The sequence below is a fragment of the Heterocephalus glaber genome, unplaced genomic scaffold (assembly GCF_053883595.1).
Source record: "Heterocephalus glaber isolate CG9 unplaced genomic scaffold, H.glaber_assembly_v1.0 deba00001724, whole genome shotgun sequence".
Taxonomy (NCBI): domain Eukaryota; kingdom Metazoa; phylum Chordata; class Mammalia; order Rodentia; family Bathyergidae; genus Heterocephalus; species Heterocephalus glaber.
This window is the reverse complement of record NW_028258435.1, coordinates 7134400-7149076: the sequence shown is the minus strand read 5'-3', so window position 1 is coordinate 7149076 and position 14677 is coordinate 7134400. Positions and strand designations below refer to the sequence as shown.

Genomic DNA, 14677 nt, shown 5'->3' with positions numbered 1-14677 from the left:
ACATCTCCAGTATTCTTTTTTAAAATCCCCATCTCTAATGATTTAAACTTGTGACAGCAAAAATACATCACAAGATGTCATGTGTATTTTAATCCTCTTTGGAGAGACAAATGATTTCACACTCCAGCCCCTCCTGTTGCCAGGTGCCAACACCTTAGACAGGGTGTGACCTGCCAATTAATACCAAGAACAGGTTTATTACAGTAGCATTTGCAGAAAAAAAACTAAGGCTGTTGATTCCCTTCAAGATCATAAGCAATGGAAGTCTTTTGTTATTGTTTTTGTTAATATTTGAATTAAATATAGCTCTTGAAAAGTAGAATATTAAAGAAGAATTGAGCTCTTGGTAGTTTCAGGTTAATATATTCTCAATTTTTCTATTTTAAACCCGTGTTCATATGTGTACATGATATTCCTCTGATCTCTTTCACCCTTCAGAGAAGTGATTTAGAAGATGTCCATGACAGTTTGTACTTTTCTCCTCAATAATTTGATACACTTCTGGTAGAACTGAGTTTATGTGGATCACTACATAAAATTTACATCATTCGTGATCTGCAAAGCCATTGCTAGTAATAAAAATTATCTATAACATTTAAAATACTTTGAAAAACTTGAGTTTTTGCACTAAAAATCCTAATTTTATTTTTGTAATGATGTTATATGCCTAAAAAAGGCAATACTTAATGAGCAAACAGTACACAAAGGTATTTTTTAAAAGCCACCTGTGATCGTGAGATGGGCTTCTCTAAAATACAGAGAAATTAGATCTTGCTTTTGACAGCTAATATACTCAGCAACTAAAATACTCTTATAAAGAGCAGCTTTATAAAATCTATTACAAACAATATTTTGTTTGTTTTTTGTACCAGGGATCAAACTCAGGACCTTGCGCTTGCAAGGCAGGCAGTAGAACCACTGAGCTAAATCCCCGGCTACAAACAATATTTTACCAAAACACTTCAGAACCAAATCTTAGTAGTCTTCAGGGAAGATAGTAATGCCGAGTCCTCAGTCATCATCGACATCATTTTCCATTTCTTTATCATTTTCTTCAGGGATGCGTTTGCCATGTGCTTTTGCTGGGTTTCTTTCTTTCTTAGGAGAACAAGATGGGTTGTTTTTCTCTTTGATCTTGGGGTGTGAGTTAGTGATTGTTTCTCTTTCCAAAGCACGTGGCAGGCAGTTGTAAAACCACTGCTGGGTTCTGTCACTGTTGGGCTCTTTCTGGAATGATGACATTGATGCCCTTTATTAGTGGCCACACGCCCAGCCATCTCTGAGCAAGCCTCCCCTGTATGTTCCACTTAGGGGCCATCACAGTCTGATTTACTATCATCTAGTATCTCAATCATCTTTCCATTGTTCATAACGAAACTTTCAGTTCTTTTCTTGTTTTCCTCCATTTTTTGATGTGCTGTATTTAACAGGAAGTCAATATACTCCTCTGTCACCATCAATTTTCCCTGATTGCTTAATGGAACTTCTAAGCCAAGTGTACTCCAGACAGCCAACATAGTCATTCCTTTCTTTCCCACTGTGATGCCAGAGTTCCTGAAATCAGAATCAACTGCTACTGAATGCAGAAGCTGTGCATCCTGCAGTTGCCGGCACTGCATGTGAAGGACAAGTGGCTCAAATTTCAAAACTTCATTGCCACTGGCTTTCTTCAGAGCTACCATCACATCCTCTTTTACACTGATGTGTAGCTGGACTTCTTGAACCAGGTGGTACTAATTACAGTATCATTTGCAGTTACTGTTTATCTCTTAGGAGCATGTAGGCCTGGCCATTGCATCTCCATCCTGAGGCCCGGCCTTCTTCAGATGCTCCTCCAGCCACGATTCTGATGTCTTCATTTTTTTGTGCTGACTTCTTTGAGGCCTCAGCCCCTCTCTGACTGTATATTAATTTCTATTTAACTTAGCTGCCTATAATACTACTACTTAACTGTGGTGGAAAATTACCAAAGCTGTACTAATGGAGTTAGCCATGAGGAGGCAATGAATATCTTGACCCTGGTGGTTTCAGTATTGGACAAAGGATGACTTTGTAAAACGGTTGAAATGTGGTCTTTGGCATGAACCTCGCCACACTAAAAATTCTTTTAATTCCTTAAGTATTCAGAAAATCAAATGAACACCCTGGCCACTTGAGATACCTCTCAGGCTGGCAGTAGCACCATCATTTGGGGGATGGTTGTATATGCTGTACATGTATAAAACTGGCCCGACCTTTGATCAATGGAGTCAGAATCTATTAAATGACCCCCTAAGAGATTAATAAACAATTGTTTTAGATGCACTGGTCTAATTCATCCCTAAGTTTCTTAAGCAGAGAAGCCGAGACCACCCACCAAAGGGAAGACAGGCTGGCCGGAATGTAGCGCTAGGTGGTCACAGGGCTCCTAAAGTTATGCACTAGGGGCAGGTATGGGAGAGCACGGGGGGCCTCACCCCGTCTATGAGGAGCTTGCGGCCCACGCAGGAACTGGTGGTGAAAAACTGTTCCCACGTGTTCAGGACCTGCATAACGTCTACTACACCCTCGGCCACGCAGCCCTTCCTGCTGAGGTCCGCTTTGCTCAGACACTGCACCTTCTGCTTTCTGAACTCTACACTTCGATCCATGAGTGAGGTTTGTAGAGCCCAAACTCTCCACCTCCACATTCGTCTCACTGCTCACTGGGGGCAGCCATCTTGATCTTTACTTATACTTTGGATATGATTTCTCATATAAGAGAAACTACACAATATTTAGCCTTGTTTGTCTGATTCATTTCATTCACTATTTTGGTCTCAAGGTGAATTTGTTTCCCTACAAATGACTCAAGCTTATCCTTCTTTATGGCAGAGTAGTACTCCATTGTGTGTAAATATCACATTTTCTTTATCAGTTCATCTGTTGAAGGATATATAGGCCACTTCCAAGATTTAGCTGTTATGAGTTGGGCTGCTGTAAATGGGTATTATGCATGAATCACTGTGATACGATGTCGTTAACTCTTGCAGGAAGATACCTAGAAGGGGAAAGGTTAGATCAAATGGAATTTCTCTTTTTAGTTTTTTGAAAAATCTCTATACTGATCTCCATAGTAATTGTAATACTTTATATAATTGATTTTAATTTTAAAAAGCAAGAAAAGCTTGGAAGTTTAATGCTTTGCTTTGAGAAGCTGTCCCTAGAGAGACAAGGACAAATGTTTCTTGTGGTTCCTTTTAAGTCAGAGTGTTAGGGAAGCGGGGGGCTGGACTGGGGAGGAGCTGGAATTGGAGGCTGGACCTCAACTTTGGACAAAGGTCTGAAACTCTCCTTGATTGGAATCATGCTGTGTGGGGACCCAGACTTCTTCCAAGGGTCCTGACGGGAGGAGGATGTTTCCTTTAGAGACAAACTCCAGGGTTTGTGTGCATTTAGTGTGCTTGGAAACTCATAAGTAGGGTGAGTATAGGGACCAAGGGGCCAACATACCTGATCTTGAGGCCAACAGTGAGCATTTCTGATGCAGAGGACCCACAAACCTACTCAGGTCTCTGATCCAGAGCTTTAAGATGATGAATTTGTGTGTGTAAACTCTCAGGTTTTGCAAATTTGTCATTTTAACAATAGAAAAAATACATCATAAAGTAACATCTTCCTTGAGATTAGAGTTGTTGAACCCACCTTTTATTTTCATATGTAGATGGGTCAATTCATGCACATGTATTTTGTACACAGTAAGAGATATGTTTCTTCTAGTAATGATATTTACACAGAGACATAAATATACATTTCCATGGGAGGTGTGAGAAAGGCAGAGTAAGATGTACTTGTACCAGATGGAAAAAGTGGAATCTTTCAGGAAGCTCCAATCATCTCTGATAGAAACATAAATGATAGGCAAGATCTACCTTAGACACATGGAGTATTCGGGGCATGTGGTATAAATAGAAGTGGTGTAAATAGAAACTGAATTCTGTGACTGTCGGGAGGTAAAGACTTTGTCCAGCCATGCTGAATACAGGAGGAAATTAACTCAATAGTAAAATAAGCAAAGTACCTGATAGACACAATTTAAAAGTCCAAGAGAGAAGGAGCTGCTAGAAGGAAGCTGCAGGCACAGAAAGTGGTGGGGAGCAAGAAGCAGCTCCCTGAAACAGGCCAGGTCTGCAGATGTGGCAATGCAGCTGGCTGGGGGAGCTGGCCGTAGAGGTCCATTGGAAGTCAGTTTAGGGCACAGGGAAAGGGAGGAGGAGCTCAAAATGACCAAGATATAATAGATACAAGGGAGGATCAAAAATACTGCAAATGTTTAAATTGGAAAAAAAACCACCTTACTACCATAAAATACACATTGCCAAGAATGCCGGAATGTATTCAAAGCAAGGGGGACTATTTGGGGTAACTTGAGGAAGATTTATGGCAATGTGTCTTCTACAGTAATAAAATTTTTAATTTAAACATTCATTGTCTTTTTTGACCACATGGAATGGAATGAATGTTTATGGAAATTTCTGTCAAATAAAAACATTATAGTGTGTCCTCATCCACCTTACTCACTAGATCTGGTGCTGTGTAACTCCTGGCTCTTCTCCAAAGTCACAGTGACCATGAAGGGGAATGTTGTGAATCAATTCTGACATCGAGGCAGCCAGGACAGTGCAGCTAAAGACCCTCAGGAAAGCAGATTCCAGACCTGCTGCAGAAAGTAACAAGGACAATGGGATGAGTGTGTTTGAAGCTAAGGAAAGGGTTTTGAGGGGGATTCATGGCAATGTGATTTACTGTAATAATTTTTTTTAATTTAAACATTCATCAAACTTTTATCATACCTCATATATGTACCAGTTGCTCAAAATGAATGTAAATATTAAGCATCACAAATACCTATTAATAAAAAAGAAATATACAAGAGGTCAAACTTCACTATGAACCATGTACAAATTTGATCAGGTTCCAAGCATCATTTTGATTGAGATATTGTATTTTGTTATTGTAACTATTGATATTTGCATTTCCTCAAAATATTCTAGAACATCTTTAAACATGAATCTAAGTTACACGTGCTTTTATATGTTCTCTGATAGAGTACTTGGAAGGGGTGGGCTTCCTGTAGAAAGAGCCTTGGCAGTGAGCTGGACTTCACTTCTCTCAACTTGGTACCAGGAGGGTTTTCCGCTCACCCTTTGCTGACCAGGATTGGTGACATGCTGTGACTCAGACACACAAGCCTAACTAGCCCATGGTTTCTCTCACATGACAGATCCAAAGTATACACTATTTAAAGAACAAAATCAAAGATAGATAACAGGAAACAGAGACATCTTTTGCAAATGGGAAGCAGACCAAGAGATGGAGGGAGGATGGGGAGAGGCAAGGGGAAAGGGAAGTAAAAAAGAATTAAGGTGTGTTGGGGCCTGAGATTTAGCTCAGTGGTTTCCCCGCCTGCTGCGCAAGCACAAAGACCCGAGTTTGATCCCCGGTACCAAAAAAAAAAAAAAGAATTAAGGTGTGTTACGTCCATGTACCAACTCCTCATGATGAATGTGCTCATTGTGCACTACAAATATGCACTAATAAATGAAACATACAATTTAAAAAAAGAAAGAACTGTTAAGGCCTCTCAACTCCTCCATTCTCTCTCCAATTCTACATAAATGTTCAACAACAAGACACAACCATTCCACAGCCTTACCTACAGGTCTGTTTTGCATTAACCAAGGTCATGACAAGTTTTTTTGTTGGTTTTGTTTTTCGTTTTTGGTCTTTGCTTTGTTGTTATTGTTTTTTGGATTCTTGTGGTTACCTGTCATAGAAACCTGTCTCATCCTTGACTAAAACATGCAAGTAATAGATGCAGAAATTATTGATGCTGAGATGAACACAATTAAAGAAAGGGCAGGTTTCAAGAATTAAATGACCAAAACTGAGACTCTAGCAACAATTAAGTGGTTCCGTTGCTTGCCTTGCAAGCGCAAGGACCGGAGTTTGATCCCTGGTACCAAAAAAAAGAAAAGAAAAAAAGAGTAATTCTAACTCTGATTGTTTTTATCTCTTGCTGTATAGATGAGTTTTATCCTCCTTTCAGCTAATGCAGTTTCCTGACTCAGTAGACAATTCCAAGTTCAGAAGAAAGTCCCTGGGAGAGGAATGCCTATAATGGATTAGGAGAAGGGACCCTGTGATTGGCTTTTTCCATTTCATCAGACATCCAAGAAAGAATGAGAAGAATCTGGTTTCAGAAAAGAGGAGAAAATGGGTTCTAGGTGAATTTTTTAAATTACCTACGACTTAGACTCAGAGTAGATAGTGCTTTTAGAATTCTCTCATCTATCCCGAGAGTCAACTCTCTAATAGGAAATGTGCTTTCCAATTTCCTCCTTGAAGATCATTTTTCTTATCAGAAAGACAGAGCAAACTAGCACAGAATAGCTCCTCTCAAAGCCCCTTGCCCCATACTTCAGGCTGTACCCTTCATTTCTTCTCTGGAAATCAGCTATTTCTCATTTTCTTAGAAACTTTCCAGATCTTCAAGGCATCTAAGATTTCTGGAAATAGTTATTTTAGTCATGTTCTGGATGCTTATCTCCACCTTTGGTTATGCCCTATTTTTCATTTCATTGTAAAATCCAAGAGCATGAGCTCTTCTGTGGAAATATTGATCCTTTTAGGCATCCTGCCTCTCCTCTACTTTCGAGTCATTTAGAACATAGCACCCAAACCTGGGGGAGAGATTCTCCCATTCTTCCAGCTGCACCTCTTGTCTTATATATGGGATGAAAATGATACATGAATGATGGCATCCAAAATATTTAGAATATTCTCTAACAAGGATTATTTTTTTATTCTTAGAAACAGGTTTGGCCTCCACAGCTTCCATTGGTTTTCCCATATTGTATAGTAGTTTAATTTGGCAGAATTCTCTTCATTTCTTTAGTTTTGGGGACAAGTCATTATCAGAAACACAACTCATGAGACATGAGAACTTCATTTTGTTTTTGTTTGGTTTGATTCCTTCAGCTGAATATGACTGCTAGCAGATGGCTGAAGCCCAATCTTTTCACCACAGATAGCTTCTGTCACACCTGAGTGGCTTCAGAGGGAACACACATTCATTTTCTCCTCTTTTTTTTTATTGCACATTTCAATCTTTGCCCAAGTTCTCCAAATATACTTGACCTAAGTCTGTGGCTTTTTATGGGAGAATATAGATTTACATGGCTAACTCACATGAAAAAGAAGTGTATGTTTTTTTTAAAGGAATGAGTGATTAGCACACTATGCAGGGCCAGGTTAAGTGCCTTGCCTGGTCTTGCAAGGTGAAACAAGTTTCACGTGATTTTCTTGTCCTTGTCCCTCAGTCTTGGGCCCTTTCACATGGCTCCCACACTGGAAGTCATATGAGGTGGATGCCCTTGGATGAAACTCACAGGAGCCTCGGACGTGGACCAGCATTTCTGTGCCTGTGCCTCAGAGAGATGTCTAATTACCCAGCAGAGTTGACTGTGTTTGTCTCTTAGCACATTCACCCCAGGGAACAGCACACTGCTAAATAATGCTGACATGTCTTATGAGAATGAGAAATATGTAAAGATTCTGGGAGTAGAAACAAATATTCCTGAGTTGCTGTCCCATGTTAGAATGCCTTCACCTGTGCTCTGATTTATGGAATTTTAACATTTTGGGATAAGTATTCCCAATACCAACTCTCTATTTTTTTTTTTACTTTTTAAGCTTAGTGCCTTTTATCCATATTTTGTTACTGTTAGACTATAACATCATGCTGCTATCACTGCCTTAGAATTGAGAGCAACTTCCTTTTTTCTTTTTCTTTTTATAGGCATGCATTCTTCTTCCTAGATGTGGATTTTGCTACTTCAGTCTCAAGGTTCTCAGAGTCCATTGCCATTGCTGCATCCTTTTATTCAGGGTATATTTCCTTTTTTCTGTATTTTTTACTTGTATCAGTCCATGTTCATAGTACATACTGGATCCATTCATCACGGGGAGTTGGGACACGTACATAACACATCTTAATTCTTTTAACTCCCCTGCCTACCGGCCCCCTCTCTCATCTCCTCCTTCACAGATTCTCACTCACACAGCTCTCAAAATCCAGCTTCAGGCTGGGCTTCTCCCATTCTGTCACTCAAGGCCACCTCCACCCAGGCCCCTGACCACCCGCCAACCTGATGCATTTGCAAGGATGAACACAGCTGCCCTAAAAGTAAACACTTCTCCAAAATGATGGCTGGCCATCTACATAACTACATATTTCATAACTAGGTTTTGGGTTTCTCATGAGGAACAACCATTGTTTATCTTTGTAGAAACAACCTAGATAATGTACAGGATGTAACATATGTCTGAAGAGGGTGTTATGTGAATTATTTTCGAAATTCTCCAGTGGAAAATGGAACGGAATTAAAATATATTGGTTAATTGGTGTGGTTTGTTTTTATTGAAACCTTCATTTTGAAAAGCAAGTTTTGGAAAGGAGGAGGGTCACATTTGGATTGTGGAGGGGAGGCTGCAGCTGGCCTGGCAGAAGAGATGCACCCCAAGACATCACCTCGTAAAACCGAGAATGACCACCTTCGCTCCGGTCTCTCTCTGCGCCTACCCCAACTACTTAATATCCTGTTCAGTAAGAATTTAAGCCAAGCTGCGGGGATTTTTCTAAGAGTAAATTCCTTAGGGGAGAGAGCAAGATGCTTTAATCCATACGTTGAATACTCATGGGTTTTAATGTAATTGACAGTTGGTAATTTCAACAGTTTTCCTCTTCTGCATCAGTGACTTATTAAATGACATTTATGATTTTAAAAATGCAAGAAGTTATTCTTCCCACTTTCTCTCACTTCAATTAACTCTATAGGTAAGCACACCAGCTACAGAGTTCCTGGTACATTAATCAGAAGGAAATAATTTGAATTCAGAAAGATTTATGGTTCCACTATTAGCTTGAGCACATATGACTGTAGTAATCCTAGTATAATTGATATATTTGGTGCATTTCAAGTTTCAGTCTCCATAATGATTCAGGACTGTGGTTCTGGAATTGATCCATTTGAACATTATCTTCCCCAGTAAGGGAAGCAGTTCAATGATACATGAGAAAGAAATATCTATTTCCTTCTCTTCAATTTCTACTTTATTCCTCAAGGTTATGTTAAAGTTCCACCCTTCCCATGAAACAATTCTAGGCTGTATATACCCTCAAACATAGATTTCCCCCCACCCATGAAACAGGACAGGCATAAGCTTACCCACCCTCTCTTTGTGCTGTTGTTTCTTTGTCTTTTCTCTAACATGGAGCTCCAAGTTTCTCTACAAATTTCTTCTGCCTACTCACCTGGGTCTGCCTAGAAACTCCTCCACCCTACACAGTGAAGTCATCTGTATCTTTTCAGATCAATTGACCTAAGAAGCAAAAACAGGACCAATTTAGAAAAGCCTCCCATTAGCTCTTTAAAGGGTAATAACAGGTTAACAGTCTTTATAAACATAATAACTCCAATAGTTTTAAATAATTTCAATCAGAGTAGTTTTTACCTGTTTAGTCATTTAAAATGATTGACCACAGAGACTAAGAGTAACTTTAAAGTTTGTTTCAGAGCAAAGCCCCAGTTGTACAAAAACTAGCTCAAGATATAGTTAAACATTCACTCAAAGGTGTTTCTTTAGAATTAGCCAGTATTTACCTACCACTAAATCTAAAAGAATAACTTAAAATAAAATCAAAATCAAATGAACTAATTTATTTTGGGGTTTTTTTAGTATATACTTAACATGAGCATTATAAAGTTTTATACATGGCATCTAGCAACTTATTTATTACAAATAACATTCTGCAATTAAAATTTGCCCTGCTTGATCCCGCCACTTCCAGCCCAGAGGTGGGGACTTCTGAGCCACCATCCCACTGCTCCTGGTCCAGAGGAAGGGGCTTCCCGGTCACCATCCCTCCTGCCACTCTCAGCCCAGAGGAAGGGGCTTCTGGGCTGCCATCCTTCCCACCATTCCAGGCCCAGAGGAAGGGGCTTTTGGGCCACCTTCTGTCCCGCTGCTCCCAGCCCAGAGGAAGGGGCTTCCAGGCCAACATCCCTACCACCGCTCCCAGCCCCTGTCCCAACTCTCCCAGCTCAGAGGAGGTGATCTGCGTGGGCACCAACAGAACCCCCTTGCCCTACAATTGACTTGAGAAAATATGTAAATAAGTTTCAAAAGCAGACTTCCAGATCTCCTACAGCAAACCCAAAGGGAAATGAGATGGAACACTCTGATACTCAACCACCTGGACCCACTGAACTGGCAACAAAAGGGGATCTAGAAAAAGTGAAATCAAAAATAATTTCTCAGATAACAGGAGAAATTGTGCTCCTAGTGCAAGACATGATTAATAAATCTAGAGAGGAGCTCGGGAACATGATGGAATCCCAACATAAGAAACAAATGGAATCCATAAAACAGATGCAAATAGATTTCCAGGAGATGAAAAACTCCATTGAAAGTCTACACAGCAGAATGAGCCAATGTGAGGACAGAATTTCAGATATAGAAAATAAGATTGCAATTAATGACCAGGAAGAGAAAAAATTGCTTCAAAATTATAAGGGAACATGAGAAATCAATCCAGCAGCTGCTAGACGACTCAAAGAAGAATAACATAAAACTGATTGGAGTCAATGAAGAAACAGGAGAGAGTGCAGACGACAGAAAAGAACTGTTCACAGAAGTGATGGCAGAAAACTTCCCAAGGAGGGGAAAAGAACTTGACATACAGATAAGTGAGGCACATAGGACTCCAAATAGCCTTGATCAAAAAAAATCTACACATAGGCATATAATTGTTAAGATTCCAGAAACTCAACAGAAGAACAAAGTTCTACAAGCAGTGAGAGAAAAGAAACAAATGCAAAGGAAAGCCCACCAGATCACAGTGGACTTCTCAAAACAAAACCATCAAGGCAAGAAGCGCTTGGAGTGACAAATTCCAAGCTCTAAAAGAAAACAGCCTCCAACCCAGATTGATGTACCATGCAAAATTATCTTTCAAAATTGATGGAGAAATACAATACTTTCATGGCAAAGAGCACCTTAGAAACTTCATGAATACCAAACCAGCACTCCAAAGAATTTTACACAATATCCTAGGAACAGACGTTGAGGATCACAACCCCAGAAATCAAAGCAGACTGAACTCATTTGGCATGACAAGAAATTAAATGTAAAGGGGGAGAACCCAACAAAAAGAAAAAGTCAGGACAATGACAAGTCAATACGTTTCAGTTATAACCATCAACGTTAATGGTCTCAATTCACCAATCAAAAGAAATAGACTGGCAGAATGGGTCAAGAAGCAAAAACCAACAATATGCTGCATATAAGAAACACGCTTAATTCAAAATGAAATGCACAGACTGAAAGTTAAAGGGTGGAAAACAATACTCCATGTGACAGGAACCCGAAAAAAAGCAGGAGTAGCTATCCTCTTTTCAGATCAAGTAGATTTCAAACCAACACTGATTAAGAGAGATGAAGAAGGACACTACATCCTTGTAAAGGGAAGGATCCAAGAGGAAGAGATGACAATCATAAATATCTATGCACCAAACACTAGTGCTCCCAACTATATAAAATACTAACGGACATGAAAAGTCATATATGCACTAATACAATTGTAGTGGGGGACCTCAACACCCCACTGTCACAAATACATAGATCAACTAGACTAAAAATAAGTAATGAAATACTAGAACTCAATCAAACTCTTGAACAAATGAACTTAATAGATGTTTACAGAGTCTTCCACCCCACAAAATCAGAATACATATTTTTCTCAGCTGCACATGGGTCATTCTCCAAAATAGACCACAGACTCACACATAGAACATGTTTAAGTAAGTGCAAAGGAATTGAAGTTATTCTCTGTATATTATCAGACCATAGTGCAATGAAATTGGAGATCCATAGCAAAAGAAACTCAAAAAATTTCATAAACACGTGGAAATTGAACAACACACTTCTGAATAACCAATGGGTCACAGAGGAAATTAAAGAAGAAATCAGACAGTTCCTTCAATTAAATGACAATGACAATACAACATATCGGAATCTATGGGACACAAGGAAAGCAGTCTTACTAGGGAAATTCACAGCAGTGAATATGCATATTAGGAAAACAGAATGAGCCCAATTAAACAACCTGATGCTGAAGCTCAAGCTTCTAGAAAAAGAAGAGCAGGACAACCCCAAAGCTCATACAAGGGAGGAAATTATAAAGATCTGAGGAGAAATAAATGCAATGGAGACTAAGAGAATGATACAAAAAAATCAGTGAAGCCAAGAGTTGGTTCTTCGAAAGAATCAACAAAATTGACAAACCCTTAGCCAACCTTGTCAGAAAAAGGAAAGAAAAGGCCCAAATCCATGCAATTAGGAATGAAAAGGGTGAAATGACAACAGACCCAGCAGAAATCCAGAGGATCATCAATACGTACTTCCAGAACCTATATGCCAATAAGATGGACAACACAGAAGAAATGGACAGATTCCTAGATACATATGAATTACCAAAGTTGAACGAAGAAGACCTAAAAATTCTAAACAACCCAAAATCAACCAATGAAATTGAAAACATATTTAAAAACTTATCAACTAAGAAAAGCCCAACACAACACAATTACATTTCTCATTGGGATTTGTACCTTTACATAATGCATCTTGGTTCTTATTATTTCCCCATTCCTAGCCCTCCCTTCACCCCCTCCACCCTTCCCTATTTACAAAATCTTTATTTCCATTTTTTCCATTTCTCATAATTTTTCCTTTCACTTCTTTAGTTTCCCCTGCCCCTCCCACTACCCCCTACCCCTTTCGACCTTTTCTTCCTATTTTGCATTATCGATTATTCATTCTAATCATTGGTGCATTTTAGGTATACAATATAATGACATTCATCATTGGAAATTTGCATCTTTACATAGTCTCTCTTGGTTCTTATTTTTCACCATTGCCCAGCCCTCCCTTCAATCCCTCCATCCCTCCCTATTTACAAAGATTTTGCTTCCATTTTTCCATTTTCTCATATTAATCCCATTCCCTTCTAACCTTTCCCCTACCCTTCCCACTTCCTTTTCATCCTATTTTACATTATCTGTTATACCTTTTAGTACTTATTTACACTTTCAGTTTCTCACACCAGAGAAACTATTATTTATTTATACATGTGTGTCCTATTTATTTCACTTAAGAGTATTGCCTCACTCTGTTTCCACTTAGCTATAAATGTCTCTAATTTCTCATTTATTATGGCTGAGTAGTACTTCATTTTATTTAAAAAAAAAACACATTTTCTTTATCCAGTCTCCAGTTGATGGGCATTTGGGCTGTTTCCAACTTTTAGCTATCACAAACTGTGCTGCTATGAACATGGGTGCACATATATCACTGTGGTATGATTCTTTTAATTCTTTGGGGAAGATTCCCAGCAGTGGAATAGCGGGGTCAAATGGGACTTCCAGTCCTAGTTCTTTGAGGTATCTCCATACTGACTTCCACAGTGGTTGCATCAGTCTACACCCCTACCAGCAGTGGAGCAGGGTTCCTCTTTCCCCACAGCCCCGCCAGCATTTGTTATTGGTTGATTTCATGATAGCAGCCATTCTTTCTGGAGTGAAGTAGAATCTCAGCATTGTTTTCATTTGCATCTCTCAAATGACCAGTGATGTTGAACATTTTTTTCATATGCTTATTTGCTATTTCTACTTCTTTGTCTGAGAAATGTCTGTTCATTTCAGATGCCCATTTTTGGATTGGGTCTTTAAATTTGGGAGGTCTGATCTTTTTAAGTTCTTTATAGATTCGAGATAGTAGACCTTTGTCTGAGGAAGAGCAGGTGAAGATTTTTTCCCACATTGTGTGTTGTCTCTTCACACTCCTGGTGGTTTCTCTTGCTGTGCAGAAGCCTTTTAATAAGAAGAGATCCCATTTGTTGATTGTTTGTGCTAGTTCACGGGCAACTGAGGTTTTGTTCATAAAATCTTTTCCTACACCGATGTCTTCAAGAGTTCTACCTAACCTCTGTTCCAACTGGTTCAGAGTTTCTATTTTAATATTTAGATCTTTAATCCATTTTGATTTTAGTTTAGTGCATGGTGAGAGATATAGGTCTAGTTTTAATCTTTGGCAAGTTAAAAGCCAATTTTTCCAGCACCATTTATTAAAGAGGCTATCTTTCCTCCAATGAGGGTGTTTGGCTCCTTTATCAAAGATGAGATGGTTGAGTGTGTCTGGCGTTGTTTCTGTATCCTCTAATCTGTTCCACTGGTCCTCAGGTCTGTTTCTTTGCCAGTACCATGCTGTTTTTATCACAGTAGCTTTGTAGTAGAGTTGCAGGTTGGGGATTGTGATACCCCCTGCCATGTCTCTGTTACCTAGAATTGCTTTTGCTATTCTGGTTCTCTTCTTGTTCCAAATGAATTTTTGGATTGTTTTCTCAAGGTCCATGAAGTATGCTGCTGGGATCTCAATTGAAATTGCATTAAATCTATATAGCAGTTTTGAAAGTATAGCCATTTTCACTATTTTAATCCTTCCTACCCAGATGCAGGGGATGTCTGTCCATTTTCTGATATCATCTTCAATCTCTCTTTTCAGAGTGCCATAATTTTCAGAGAAGAGGCCTTTGATTTCT

General features: G+C 39.2%; 1 pseudogene; it reads right to left on the bottom strand.

Annotated features, from left to right (window-relative positions):
- Positions 1-975: 975 nt before the first annotated feature.
- On the bottom strand, positions 976-2630 carry LOC101713098 (tRNA wybutosine-synthesizing protein 3 homolog; annotated as a pseudogene).
- Positions 2631-14677: the final 12047 nt, after the last annotated feature.